Source organism: Micromys minutus (genome assembly GCF_963924665.1).
Source record: "Micromys minutus genome assembly, chromosome: 14".
NCBI lineage: Eukaryota > Metazoa > Chordata > Mammalia > Rodentia > Muridae > Micromys > Micromys minutus.
Window position 1 is genome coordinate 1621765 of NC_137983.1, and position 10630 is coordinate 1632394.

Sequence of the window (10630 nt, forward strand, 5' to 3'; positions counted from 1 at the left end):
CCCCTGGTGAACAGTGGAGGGGCTGCCCACAGTTAGAGAGTACTCAGGACTGGGCTTCTGCTCACTGCTGCTCCTTTCACTGAGTCCTTTCAGACTCAGGAGCCGGGACCATCGGCCTGACAGGTATCCACATTTCACAAGCAGGGAAACAAGAGCTAAGAAGAGCTGAATTGCTTGATTCTTCAGAGCATTATTTTCCTGTTTGATCTTGACAGCAGGCAGCCATTCTTCCATATTCCCCGGTGGGGGTTTACATCCTGGCCCAGAGGTCAGGAATCTGGCTCTGAATGTGAAGTGTGGACAGGGAAGGTCCCTGCACCCCAGCCACGCTAGGCAGGCTTTCCACCCAACGTCCAGCAAACCCAGTTTGAGTGTGCCTTTCACTGATAGGGAAACCTGGGCCGCCTTTCTGGAACCTGTGATCCTCTGGAGTGACATAAGTGTGTCATCAGCCATCTCACATATTAACATTGTATTTACAATGAAGGTGGGTGTGACACTGAGAAGTGTGAAAACAGAAAGGGGGGCTATAAGGAGAGAAGGAAAGGCCCAGTGTTTGCTGCTCAAAGGGGAGTGAGCTTGCCTCATTTGATCTGTGGGATTTGCTGGTTTGCTCCTTGACAGATGAAGGCTGAGCAGGAATCTAAACAAACAAGACTGAGATACTTGGTCTCAAAGGACCTCTCACCAGGAGAGTCTCTGGGGCAATTTAAGCACCCAAGCCCTGGGACTGGGCCTCTGATCATTTGGGGTGCTGTGCCTAGACCCCAGGATCTCTCTCACACACTAGGCAAGTACTATTCAAAGAGACACCTTCGCTTGTCTTAGAGGCTCCTACATGTACAACCTTAAGCCCCAGCCCTGCCTCCTCTGGGATGGCAGCCATGCACCTCTACACCAGCTTCCCCAGAAGCTCTCAGTGACCTGCCTGGATCAAGATCCCAGTGTGGGAAGTATGGCTGCTATCCACGCCTCAGACTGCACCACATGGAAGGAGGTGCCTGTGCAGCTCCAAAAGGAGCCAAGGAAGAAGGCAAACAGGAAGTGAGAAAATGGCTGCTGGCATACTGAGGGAGCTGCAAGCACTAGCCTTTGTTTGGGAAGCAGCTGTGGGACACTGAGAGAAAACCCTCCAATTTGAACCAAACACTGCTTGTGCCAGTGGGAGAGACAGCACACTTCTGCTCACTGCATGTGTGAGGAGCGCTGGTCCCACCCCACATCTGAGACTTCAGTGAAATTAGAAGCTACAGGGTTTGTTTAAAAGATGACTCCACTGTACAAGGAGTAGGAGAATGGGAGAAAAACAAGACCCTGAGGCCTGGAAGGAGGACCCGGAGCACGGAGGTGCAGGGAGCAGCTTGTGTAGAGGCCTTGTGATGAAAATAATCGTGGCTGTCAGGAGCTTGAATTCCTTCCCACAACACCTGAGAGTTTATGTGGGAGTGAGTACAGTGCCCAAGGAAGCCAGAAGAGGGAATCAGATCCCCTGGAGCTAGAGTTACAGATGCCTGTGAGTTCCAGTGCGGTCCTCCACTGGTCTCCAACCCCAGAAAAACGCAAAACATTTGACCAGGAATCGTTCCCCCACAGATTTGCAGGTTGAACACTTGTTCCTCAGTGGATGGTATTTTCAAATGGGTCTGGAAATAAGTGGAGGCATCTCCTGAATGGGACCACAAAGGGCCTTCAGGGATAGAAGAGGTTGAAGCAAGAGGTAGGGGGTGTCTTGAGAATATAACAGAAGCCCAACCTGGGTCAGGCTTTTTCAGGGAGCAAGGGTGCCCCATAAGGAGGGGTGCCATCCTCTAGAGTTATCAGTGGCTTGGGTGCTAGGAACTCAGCTCTGGTCCTCTCCAAGAGCAGCAAGTGCTCGGAGCCTCTAGAGGCTTCCAGACCCCAGGCTGTACTTTTTGTGTGTGCTCAGAGGACTCTGGGCAGCGAGATTTTGAAACCTTAAAGTCCACCTTCACTAACATGTCTGTTCTAACAAGGCCACACCTCTAAAACCTTCTAATTATTTCAAAGAGTATATGAGCCTGAGGGGGCTTCTTTTACTCAGACCACCATACTTGGTCACCATAGTGAGTGGCTACATGAAACCCTGACCAATAAGGAAAGGATAATATTCTGACACTTGAGCCATGTCAGGATGGACTTTGGGTGGACCACCATCCTTTCTGTGACTTGGCCACACCTCCACACCCAACTTCTTTTCAGTGTTTGATTTGAAACACAAAAATCAAAGCCGAGGGGCTGGGACCCAGTTAGTCAAATACTGCCCTAGCACACTCCAGCCTGGGTTCCATCTCCCCACAGAACAAACTTCTTCCCCTCTCTTCTGCCTTCACACTATGACCTGAGGACCATTTCCTAAGGACATCTCAGTGGATATGAATGTGCGTGCAGGGGATGTAGAGGTCTAGGCAAGGGTCGCTGTGTCCCAGGTGGTACCTAGTTGATCCAGTACGAGGCCCTAACACCATCCCACAAATGAGTCAGGAACAGCCAGGACTTGCTAACACAAGGGTACAACTGTCCCCTCAAAGGGAAAAGAGTTTGTTCTGGAGCTAAATGTGTGACCAAAGCCCAGGAACTCAGATTCAGGTTACCCCATATTTCATGCTCCAATGTGGTAACAGTACTGCAGTATTTATAGTAACAGGACAAAGGAGATCATTAATCAAGATGCTTTTCAAATGCTTCAGTGGATCACAGGCAGGTGGGTCCCAGCAGAGTGAGGAGCTCAGCTGTGGGCCTTGATGCTTGCTAACCAGTGTAGCCTTGGATGGGTGGGACTTGGTGATCTGCTAACTTAACCCATACCAAAGCTTCCTTGATAGTTAACAGAGACTGGACGCAGATGTGGCTCATCAGGGACTAAACGTAGCCAAGGCAAACTGCAATTAGGAACTGAGCCTGCAGCACTGCAGGTCAGCACAGCCACTGAAAGTTCATCAAGGTGTCAGTCCTTCAGACGGCTCTCTGTAAGGTACAACCTGTTTCCAGAACCTTCCATCTCAGGTTCCAACCCATGTCCTCACACTTAACTGGTGTCACCATGACTCTACAGGCCCCACCTGTCCTGGACACATCCTCTAGGCTTTCTGAGGGAGCTTTGCTTAGTCAGCTAAACAGCAAGGCTAGGAGGAATTAGGCGTGGTTGCCAGCCCTCCTTCTGGAAGCCCTGACCCAGCATTCCAGGGACACTATGTTGTCACTATGGGCACAAGATGCAAGTGCCTTGTCCAGCTGGAACTCCTGAGGAGGGAATCAGCTGGTCGGTGAGTGCAGCCTAGTTTCCAGGCCTCACTCCAACTGGTTCATCCCCCAAATTTCCCAGATCAGGCCTCAGAAAATCCCATCCTCCCTAAACTGCTCCCTCAGCCTCTAGAACATTCTTCCACTTGATAAGCTTTTCATGCCTGCCCCTAAGCGAGCCATCTCCCTTCACAGACATTGCTCCAGCTCATGCTTGGCACCCCTGACAAAGTACCCTTCCTGCGGCAGCTGGGAGGAAAATTCCAGAACTTTCAAACTCTTATTAGTCACTGTTTTGTTGCTGTGATGGGACACCATGACCAAGGCAACTTAGAAAGAATTTAATGTGGCTTACAGTTCAGAGGGTGAGTCCTCAGACATCACAGTGGGGAGCATGGCAGCAGGCAGGCAGGTATGGCTTTGGAGCAGTTGACATCTGATTCTCTTACTGCCAAGTTAGAGTCAGGGGCTGGGGAGACTGAGCCTGGCCTTGGCTTTTGACGCCCCAAAGCCCACTGTAATAGTAATTCTTGGGGGGAGGTTGTACACCCTCCCTTGTTCTCAGATAACTGCTGGCTGTTTCTCACCCACTCTAGCCAATTTTAGCCCCAATAAAGACACAGAGACCTGATGTTTTATTAACAAGCTGCAAGTCTAAGCTGAGCAAGTTCTGAGCTCTTCTAACTCCCTAAGTCTGCCTATTTCCCAGCCAGATGGTCTTTTACCTTCAATCTGAGTCTCACTTTGGCTTGCTTTGGTCCATGTGTGACTTTATGGAGACTCCTTTGGCAACCTACTCATGACACCTCCTCGTGCTCTCTCTATACCTTCCCCTCCCCCTCTCTCCCTCCTACCTTCTCTCCTGTCCATCCTCCCCCTCCCTGCTCTCCCTCCCCTTTATTTTTAGTTTATGCATGTTGATGTTTACCTGTGTGTATTTCTGTGCAGCATATGTGTTCTATGTGTTTGGTGCCCACAGCATCCAGAAGAAGGTATCAGATCCCCCTGGGACTGGAGTTACAATGTTTAGGAGCTACCAAGAGGGTGCTGAGAACTGAACTCAAGTTCTCTCCGAGAGCAGCGAGTGCTCCTGACCCCTAAGTTGTCTCTCCAGTCCTGAACTCCTCACTTCTGGGGTCTTTGGGATATATCAGAGAAGCTGAGCCCGAATACCTTCCAGCACAGCTCTCCCTTCTTTCAGCTCAAGCCCTGGAGGTTCCCATTCGTCCCACTGCTGCTGGGCACTCCCACACCTCACTCCAACTTGTTTCCCAAGCTGTAAGAGGCTGAGGCAGAAGTTCTACCCTGTGGCAGGTTTCTGAGTTCATTCTTAGTTTTTAGCATTTGGATGGCAGCGTACTCTTAAGACGTTTTCTGTTTAGTTGTTGGGATAGCACTTAGGCCTGCCTCTGAGCCAGGCCTCAAGGTCAACATTTAGTCATTAATTCATTGAGACAGAATCTCACCATGTAGCCCTGGATGGCCTGTAATTCCCTATACTTTCAAGTAGCACAGGCCCATTCTCCCGGATCCCAGATGCTGGGATTAAAGGCCCCAGTTATTTAACTTTATTTATAGACAAGGTTTCATGTGCTCCAGGCTGACCTCAAACTTAGTAAGTACCCAAGGCTGGCCCTTGAACTCCTGGTCCTCCTGCCCTGGTCTCCTGGGTGCTGGGATATGTCCACTGCACCCAGCACCCTACTTCTAAAACACCCCACAGAGTTATCTGCCGGTCACCAAACCCAAGGCTCCATGTGAAGCCCCTCTCAGGAAAGTGCTCAGGCAGACAGAGCATGCGCCTCCAAACCCTAACCACCACAGAGGAAGATCCAAACCCAGGCTCTGGTGGTGTGCATGTTTCCCCGTGCAAACAGTCGGTGCCTAATGGACTCATTCTCCTGTTCTCTCAGTAACCCCCTTGGGCTGGACTGTCCCTTTCCCGGAAACAGGTGTCTTTCCTGCTACTGTGGCTGGGATTCAGTGATAAGACCCAAGGGCCCCTTGAATAGAGGAAGGCAGAGGGCAGGAAGAGGGCTCTAGGGATGGGCTTCCTGTCAGGGTAGGAGGGAAGCGAGCTCCCCCAAGCTCATCCCTGAAGAACAAAGCATAAAGGTCCACTCTTCATGTCCTCCCACACAGGCCCTGGGTTGCTCCATCCCCAGCTATGGAAACGGAAAAAGAACAGAAGCTGGGTGTGGTGGGCCCTGTCATCCACTCCACAGGGACAGTGGGGGGAGTTGACAGTTAGCCCAGCTACCAATTGAGTTCATGAGACTCTGTCTCAAAACAGCTACTGTCCCGGGTGATAGTGGCCCATGCCTTTAGTCCAAGTACTCAGAAGGCAGAGGCAGGAGGATCTCTGTGAGTTCAAGGCCAGTCTAGGTTGCATGAGGCCCTGTATCCTCAAGGCATTTGAAGCATGTTCCTCAGGGCATGCTGTCCAGCTGCCAAGGATTCTGATCTGAACTTGGAAGGGAAGAAGGTGGTTCTCTTCTTCGCAGCTTCACCCAGGGCCACTTGGGCCACATGGCCCAGTTACTCAGTGCTAGAGCACTTTCTACATCAGGACACACACAAGCACAGACACAGGCACATACCACACATACACACACACAGCTCAGAGCACAGACAAATATACATAGCAAAGACACAGGCACATATACACACAGAGCACAGACACATATACACAGCACAGGCACACACACATGTGCACAGACACAGGCACACACACATGTGCACAGACAGGCACACACACATTGCACAGACATAGGCACATATGCACACACAGCATAGACACAGGCACACACACATGTGCACAGACAGGCACACACACATGTGCACACACACAGGCACACACATATGTGCACAGACACAGGCACACACATGTGCACAGACATAGGCACATATGCACACACAGCACAGACACAGGCACACATGCACACAGACCACATACACTTTCCTTCTTTCTTTCCCTCCTCTTCCTTTTCCTTCTCCTTCCTCTTTCTGCCTTTCTAACCAACTTCAGCCACGCCTGGGGGCACACCCGTCATCCCAGCACTTTGGAGGCTGAGACAAGAGCATCACAGGCCCCAGGCAGACTGAGGCTGTTCCACAAATGCTGACCGTGGTGCAGGCAGGTGTCCAGCAGGTAAAGGAGCCCGGAGCCCGACAAGAAGACAGAAAGGACTGCAGCCCACGCTCTGCCCTCCACAGACAGATTAAATAAATGTTTTTAAATCTTTTTAAAAAGAAAACAACAAAACCAAACCACAACAGCAAAGTCCAGGAGAGGTCACGGAAGGAGCTGGGGTGCAGAGGAGACACTTTATGGGGAGACAGGGCTTAGGGGTGTTCTTGTCGTGCTTGGACCACAGGCAAATAATAGTTTGGTCGCCTCTTTGAGGCCCTGGGAAGCCTGAGTTCTGGAGCCAGAAAACTGGAACCGGGTCTCTTTGGAGGGACTGGTCTGCGGAAACTGGCTGCGAGTCACCGGCCCCGCTTGGGGCAGTAGGAGCTGGGGCTGGCCTCCCTCAGTCCCTGTATAGACAGGAGGCTGCCAGGCTGAGTCACCAGGCTGCTGGGGAGACATTCGGCGCCTAGAGGCCCCGCGTGGGCTGTCACACAGCAGGAACACGGCCCCCAGAACCCCCCAAACCTCCTTCTCCACTGTTCCCACAGCTGCTCCACAGAAGGATCGTGGGAGGTGGGGGACAGGCAAGAGCCAGGGTAAGGCCAGCAGCCTCGACTTCCAGCAAGGTGCAGCCTCTGTGTATCTGGAAAACTCTGCCAAGAATGGAGAAACTGAGGCTGTAAGAAAGGCAGGGTCTGCTCAGGTCTGCACTCTCTACTTGCAGACTCTGCCTCATTTGTACATCTGGTCGTGTCCCCCTCCCTCTCTGGCTCCCCAGCACCCTCAGAAGAACCCACACACCTCCTGGTGGCCCTGGGAGGGCCTGCTCAGGTCCTGTGTCCTCTCATCAGGGTTCACCCCACCTCATGGCTCTGTCTTATTCACCTCTGGCCATCTCAGCTTCCACGTTGCTCTAGGAAAACCAGGCTGTTTCTACCTCGGGAACTTTGTCTGTGCTGTTTCCTCTGCTCTTGTCCCTTCTCTCAGTGAAGCGACAGTTTTAGAACCATAGCTGGTCATGCAGATGGCCACCTGGGAGTCAGGATTCGAACCCAGGCCATCTGACACTCTCCCCTTTCCAAAGTGCCCTGCAAGGCAATGGTTTGGGTTTCGTTGTTACTTAGTGGCAGGGTCTCTCTATGTAGCTCAGCCTGGTGCTCACAGCAATGTCATTGCTTCAGCCTCCTGACTGCTAAGATGAAGGAAGAGTGTGAGCAAGGCTGCCTTAGAAACTCAGGTCCACTGTTCAGTGAGGCTGGCTGACCCCCAACCTCTGAGGTTCCAAAGACCCTTGGCCCCTCCTCCCATCCCTGCTCAGGTTTATTCCCAGGGTCCCTCTCAGTGTGGCCGCCATTCCTCCGGCCCACTTTCTGCCCTTCACAGGCGCGGATGTCGGAGCCTACAAGGGCATATTAGCCAAAAATAATCCTGTGACCTGCTCCTGAAAATGGGCCGGCCCCACCCGGCCACCTGGCTCCCAGGAGGCAATTAGCGCACGTGGTAAATGAGGATAATTAGATCTGTGGGAACGAAGTGTGGTCCAGCGCCACCTCCCCTTACCCTGTGCGGGTGGCAGCCTGCTCCTTGCTCCCTCTGGCTCCTTCCTGTGCGAGCCAGCTGGGCTCTGAAGCTTCCTGCATCCTTCCACGGAAGCACACTTTGCCTGGGAGAGAAGTCCCAAGTTTGCAAACTCCTTAACACACTCCACCTCCCCAACACCCCAAGGGCATGCCCCAAGCTTTGGGAGCCCACTCAGACTGGGTCTTCAAGAACTGCACAGAGACACTTTCTGGGGTCAGACCTGATACAGAAGACAAAGAACTCCCTGGAATCAGAGCGTTGGAAGTAGGCTTCTGAGGGATGAATAGGAGTTTTCAAGGAGGAAAAGGTTTGAAATCTGGCCGGTGTGTGGGTAGAGGTATGGGGCTGACGGAGAAGGGGAAGCTTGTGAGTTCCACACCATGATGCATCCATTTTAAAATTTAAATCATTACATTTTGAGACAGGGTCTTACTGTGTAGCGCTGACTGTGCTGGAACTCACTGTGTAGACAAGGCAGGCCTCAAACTTAGCTAAGAAATTATTTTTATTTAAAGACTTAATTGTGGCCAGATGATAGTGGAAACCTTTAATCCAGCACTTGGGAGGCAGAAGCAGGTGGATCTCTGTGAGTTTGAGGCCAGCCTGGTCTACACAGTGAGTCCAGTGTTAGGAGACCTGATTTCTGGAATGAGATTTGTGCCAAGTTGGCTTGCTCTAGGTTTTAGAACAGAGCTTCATAGGAGGGGAATGGTGTCCAATCAACATAGTGAGGCCTGACGGGCGCTCACGGAGAGACTAACAGAAGCCCCAGAAAGAGACAGTTTTGCTCTGGCCCAGTGGAGAGAGAGCCTGACTAGCAGCCATTGCTCATGTGTAGCCTCTGCCGTGCTCGGGACTCTGGCTTCTGTTTGGTTCCTCCTGTGGACAGGAGGCTCATTTCTTCACCGTTCCTCAGCTTTCAGAGAGCCATACCAGTCAAGTAGGGACCCCCAATTGGAAGTCAGTCACTGGGATCCAGGAGGAACCCCCTGCAGCCACTTACCTGTCACTCAAGGGACAGAAAGCTTTGGACACTGCCTGGGTCCTCCAGCCGCTCACCCTGCCTCAGTCCATTGTCCAGGTGAGAGAGCCATAACTGGCCTTGGCTTGCTCCAGGCTAGCCCTGTTCTAGCCCTAGCTTAGAGGCCAATGCCAGGTTCAGGTGAGGTACTCCTGTTTGCTTTTTGTTTGTTTTGCTACAGGATCTCTTTTCAGGCCTGGAACTTGCTATGTAGACGAGGTTGGCCCTGAAACCAACAGAGACCCACCTGACTCTGCCTCTGAGTGTCCAGCCCTGCTGTTTGTATGTGATGTAGTATCTCATGCATCCCAGGCTGGCCCTGACTTCATTTTGTAGCTGAGGATACCCTTGAACTCTCCATTGGACAATCTCCACCTTCCAGGTCCTGGGAAGATGGGCGCCTGCCAAGCCTTGTTTGGGGAACTTTCAGCTCTCACATTCTTTCTTGTGCCCACACATAGCACAAAGCCTGCCTAGGCCTTGAGCTACCCCCACCCCCACTGAGCTCAGATACTTTAATAAGGAGAAAGTCACTCTGAACACAGCAGACGGTATTTTCTTTGTTCCCAGCGTTCACATGTTCTGTGGCTCCAGGCCTGAGAGTGAAGCCAAGTCGTGTGTCTCTGTGCATATGCCCCTCAAAGTCAGGAGCAGTTGGAGAGGACCGTGTTTTCCTCAGCCGTGAAGTGTGTGTCAAGGAGGCTGTAGTTCAGGGTCCCGCGAGACCCAGAAACGAGTGGAGCCAGGAGCCCCCAGGATTCCTAGATTGGGCTGTCAGAGGCAGGGGACAGAATCACAGAGCCTGGAAGGCAGAGAGGACACATCCATGGAGAGGAGGGCATTCTTGGGAGGGTGAGGGAGAGAAACGCACCTCCTGACCAGAGAATATCTCCACTGGAAGTTAGGCACCTGCTGAGGTCCCGTCAGAGACACCAGACTTGAGAAGAGGAAAAATGTCTGACATAGACTCAGATTCGGAGCTGACCATTTGTCCCCAGAACACAGAAGCCCTTGCAGACATTTCTAGAAAAGGGCAGTAAGGGTTTTGGGGGCGGGAGACCCACAGGTAGAGAGGTGGTCCCCTAAAGGACCCTCCTCAGCGGGCTGCTGTGGACAGAGCTGAAAAGGCTTGCCCATCCCACGGGAAGAGGACACTAGGGAACCACTTGGATCCCAAGCTCCTGTAACAGTTGATAACCTAGTTACAAGAATTTTTTTTCTTTTTGAAAGTCAGAGTCTCTCGCTATGTGGCCTTGGATGGCTTAGAACTCACTATATAGACCAGTCTAGCCTAGAATTCACAGAGATTTGCCTGCCTGTTCCTTCAACGTGAGGATTTAAGGGGTGCACCTCTGGGACCAAGGATCTGAGTGCCTGCTGGAGGGAGGCCCAGAGCTTGGAGAGGGCGTTACCCACTTTGCAGCCCCACCCAGACCCTGGTTTGGGGAGTTGGGCTCAAGCTGCCTTCATGCTTCAGTTGCTGAGAGTCCAGGAACTTTTTCTTTTCAAAAGAAAAGGCTCAGGGCCACCCTTGGTAGGAGGAAGGAAGGCGAAGGCTCGTTGTTCACCCATTTCCCGTGTTTCTCCCTATCTCTGGGTCACTGGGTCATACTCCAGGATGAATGCTTCTGTCC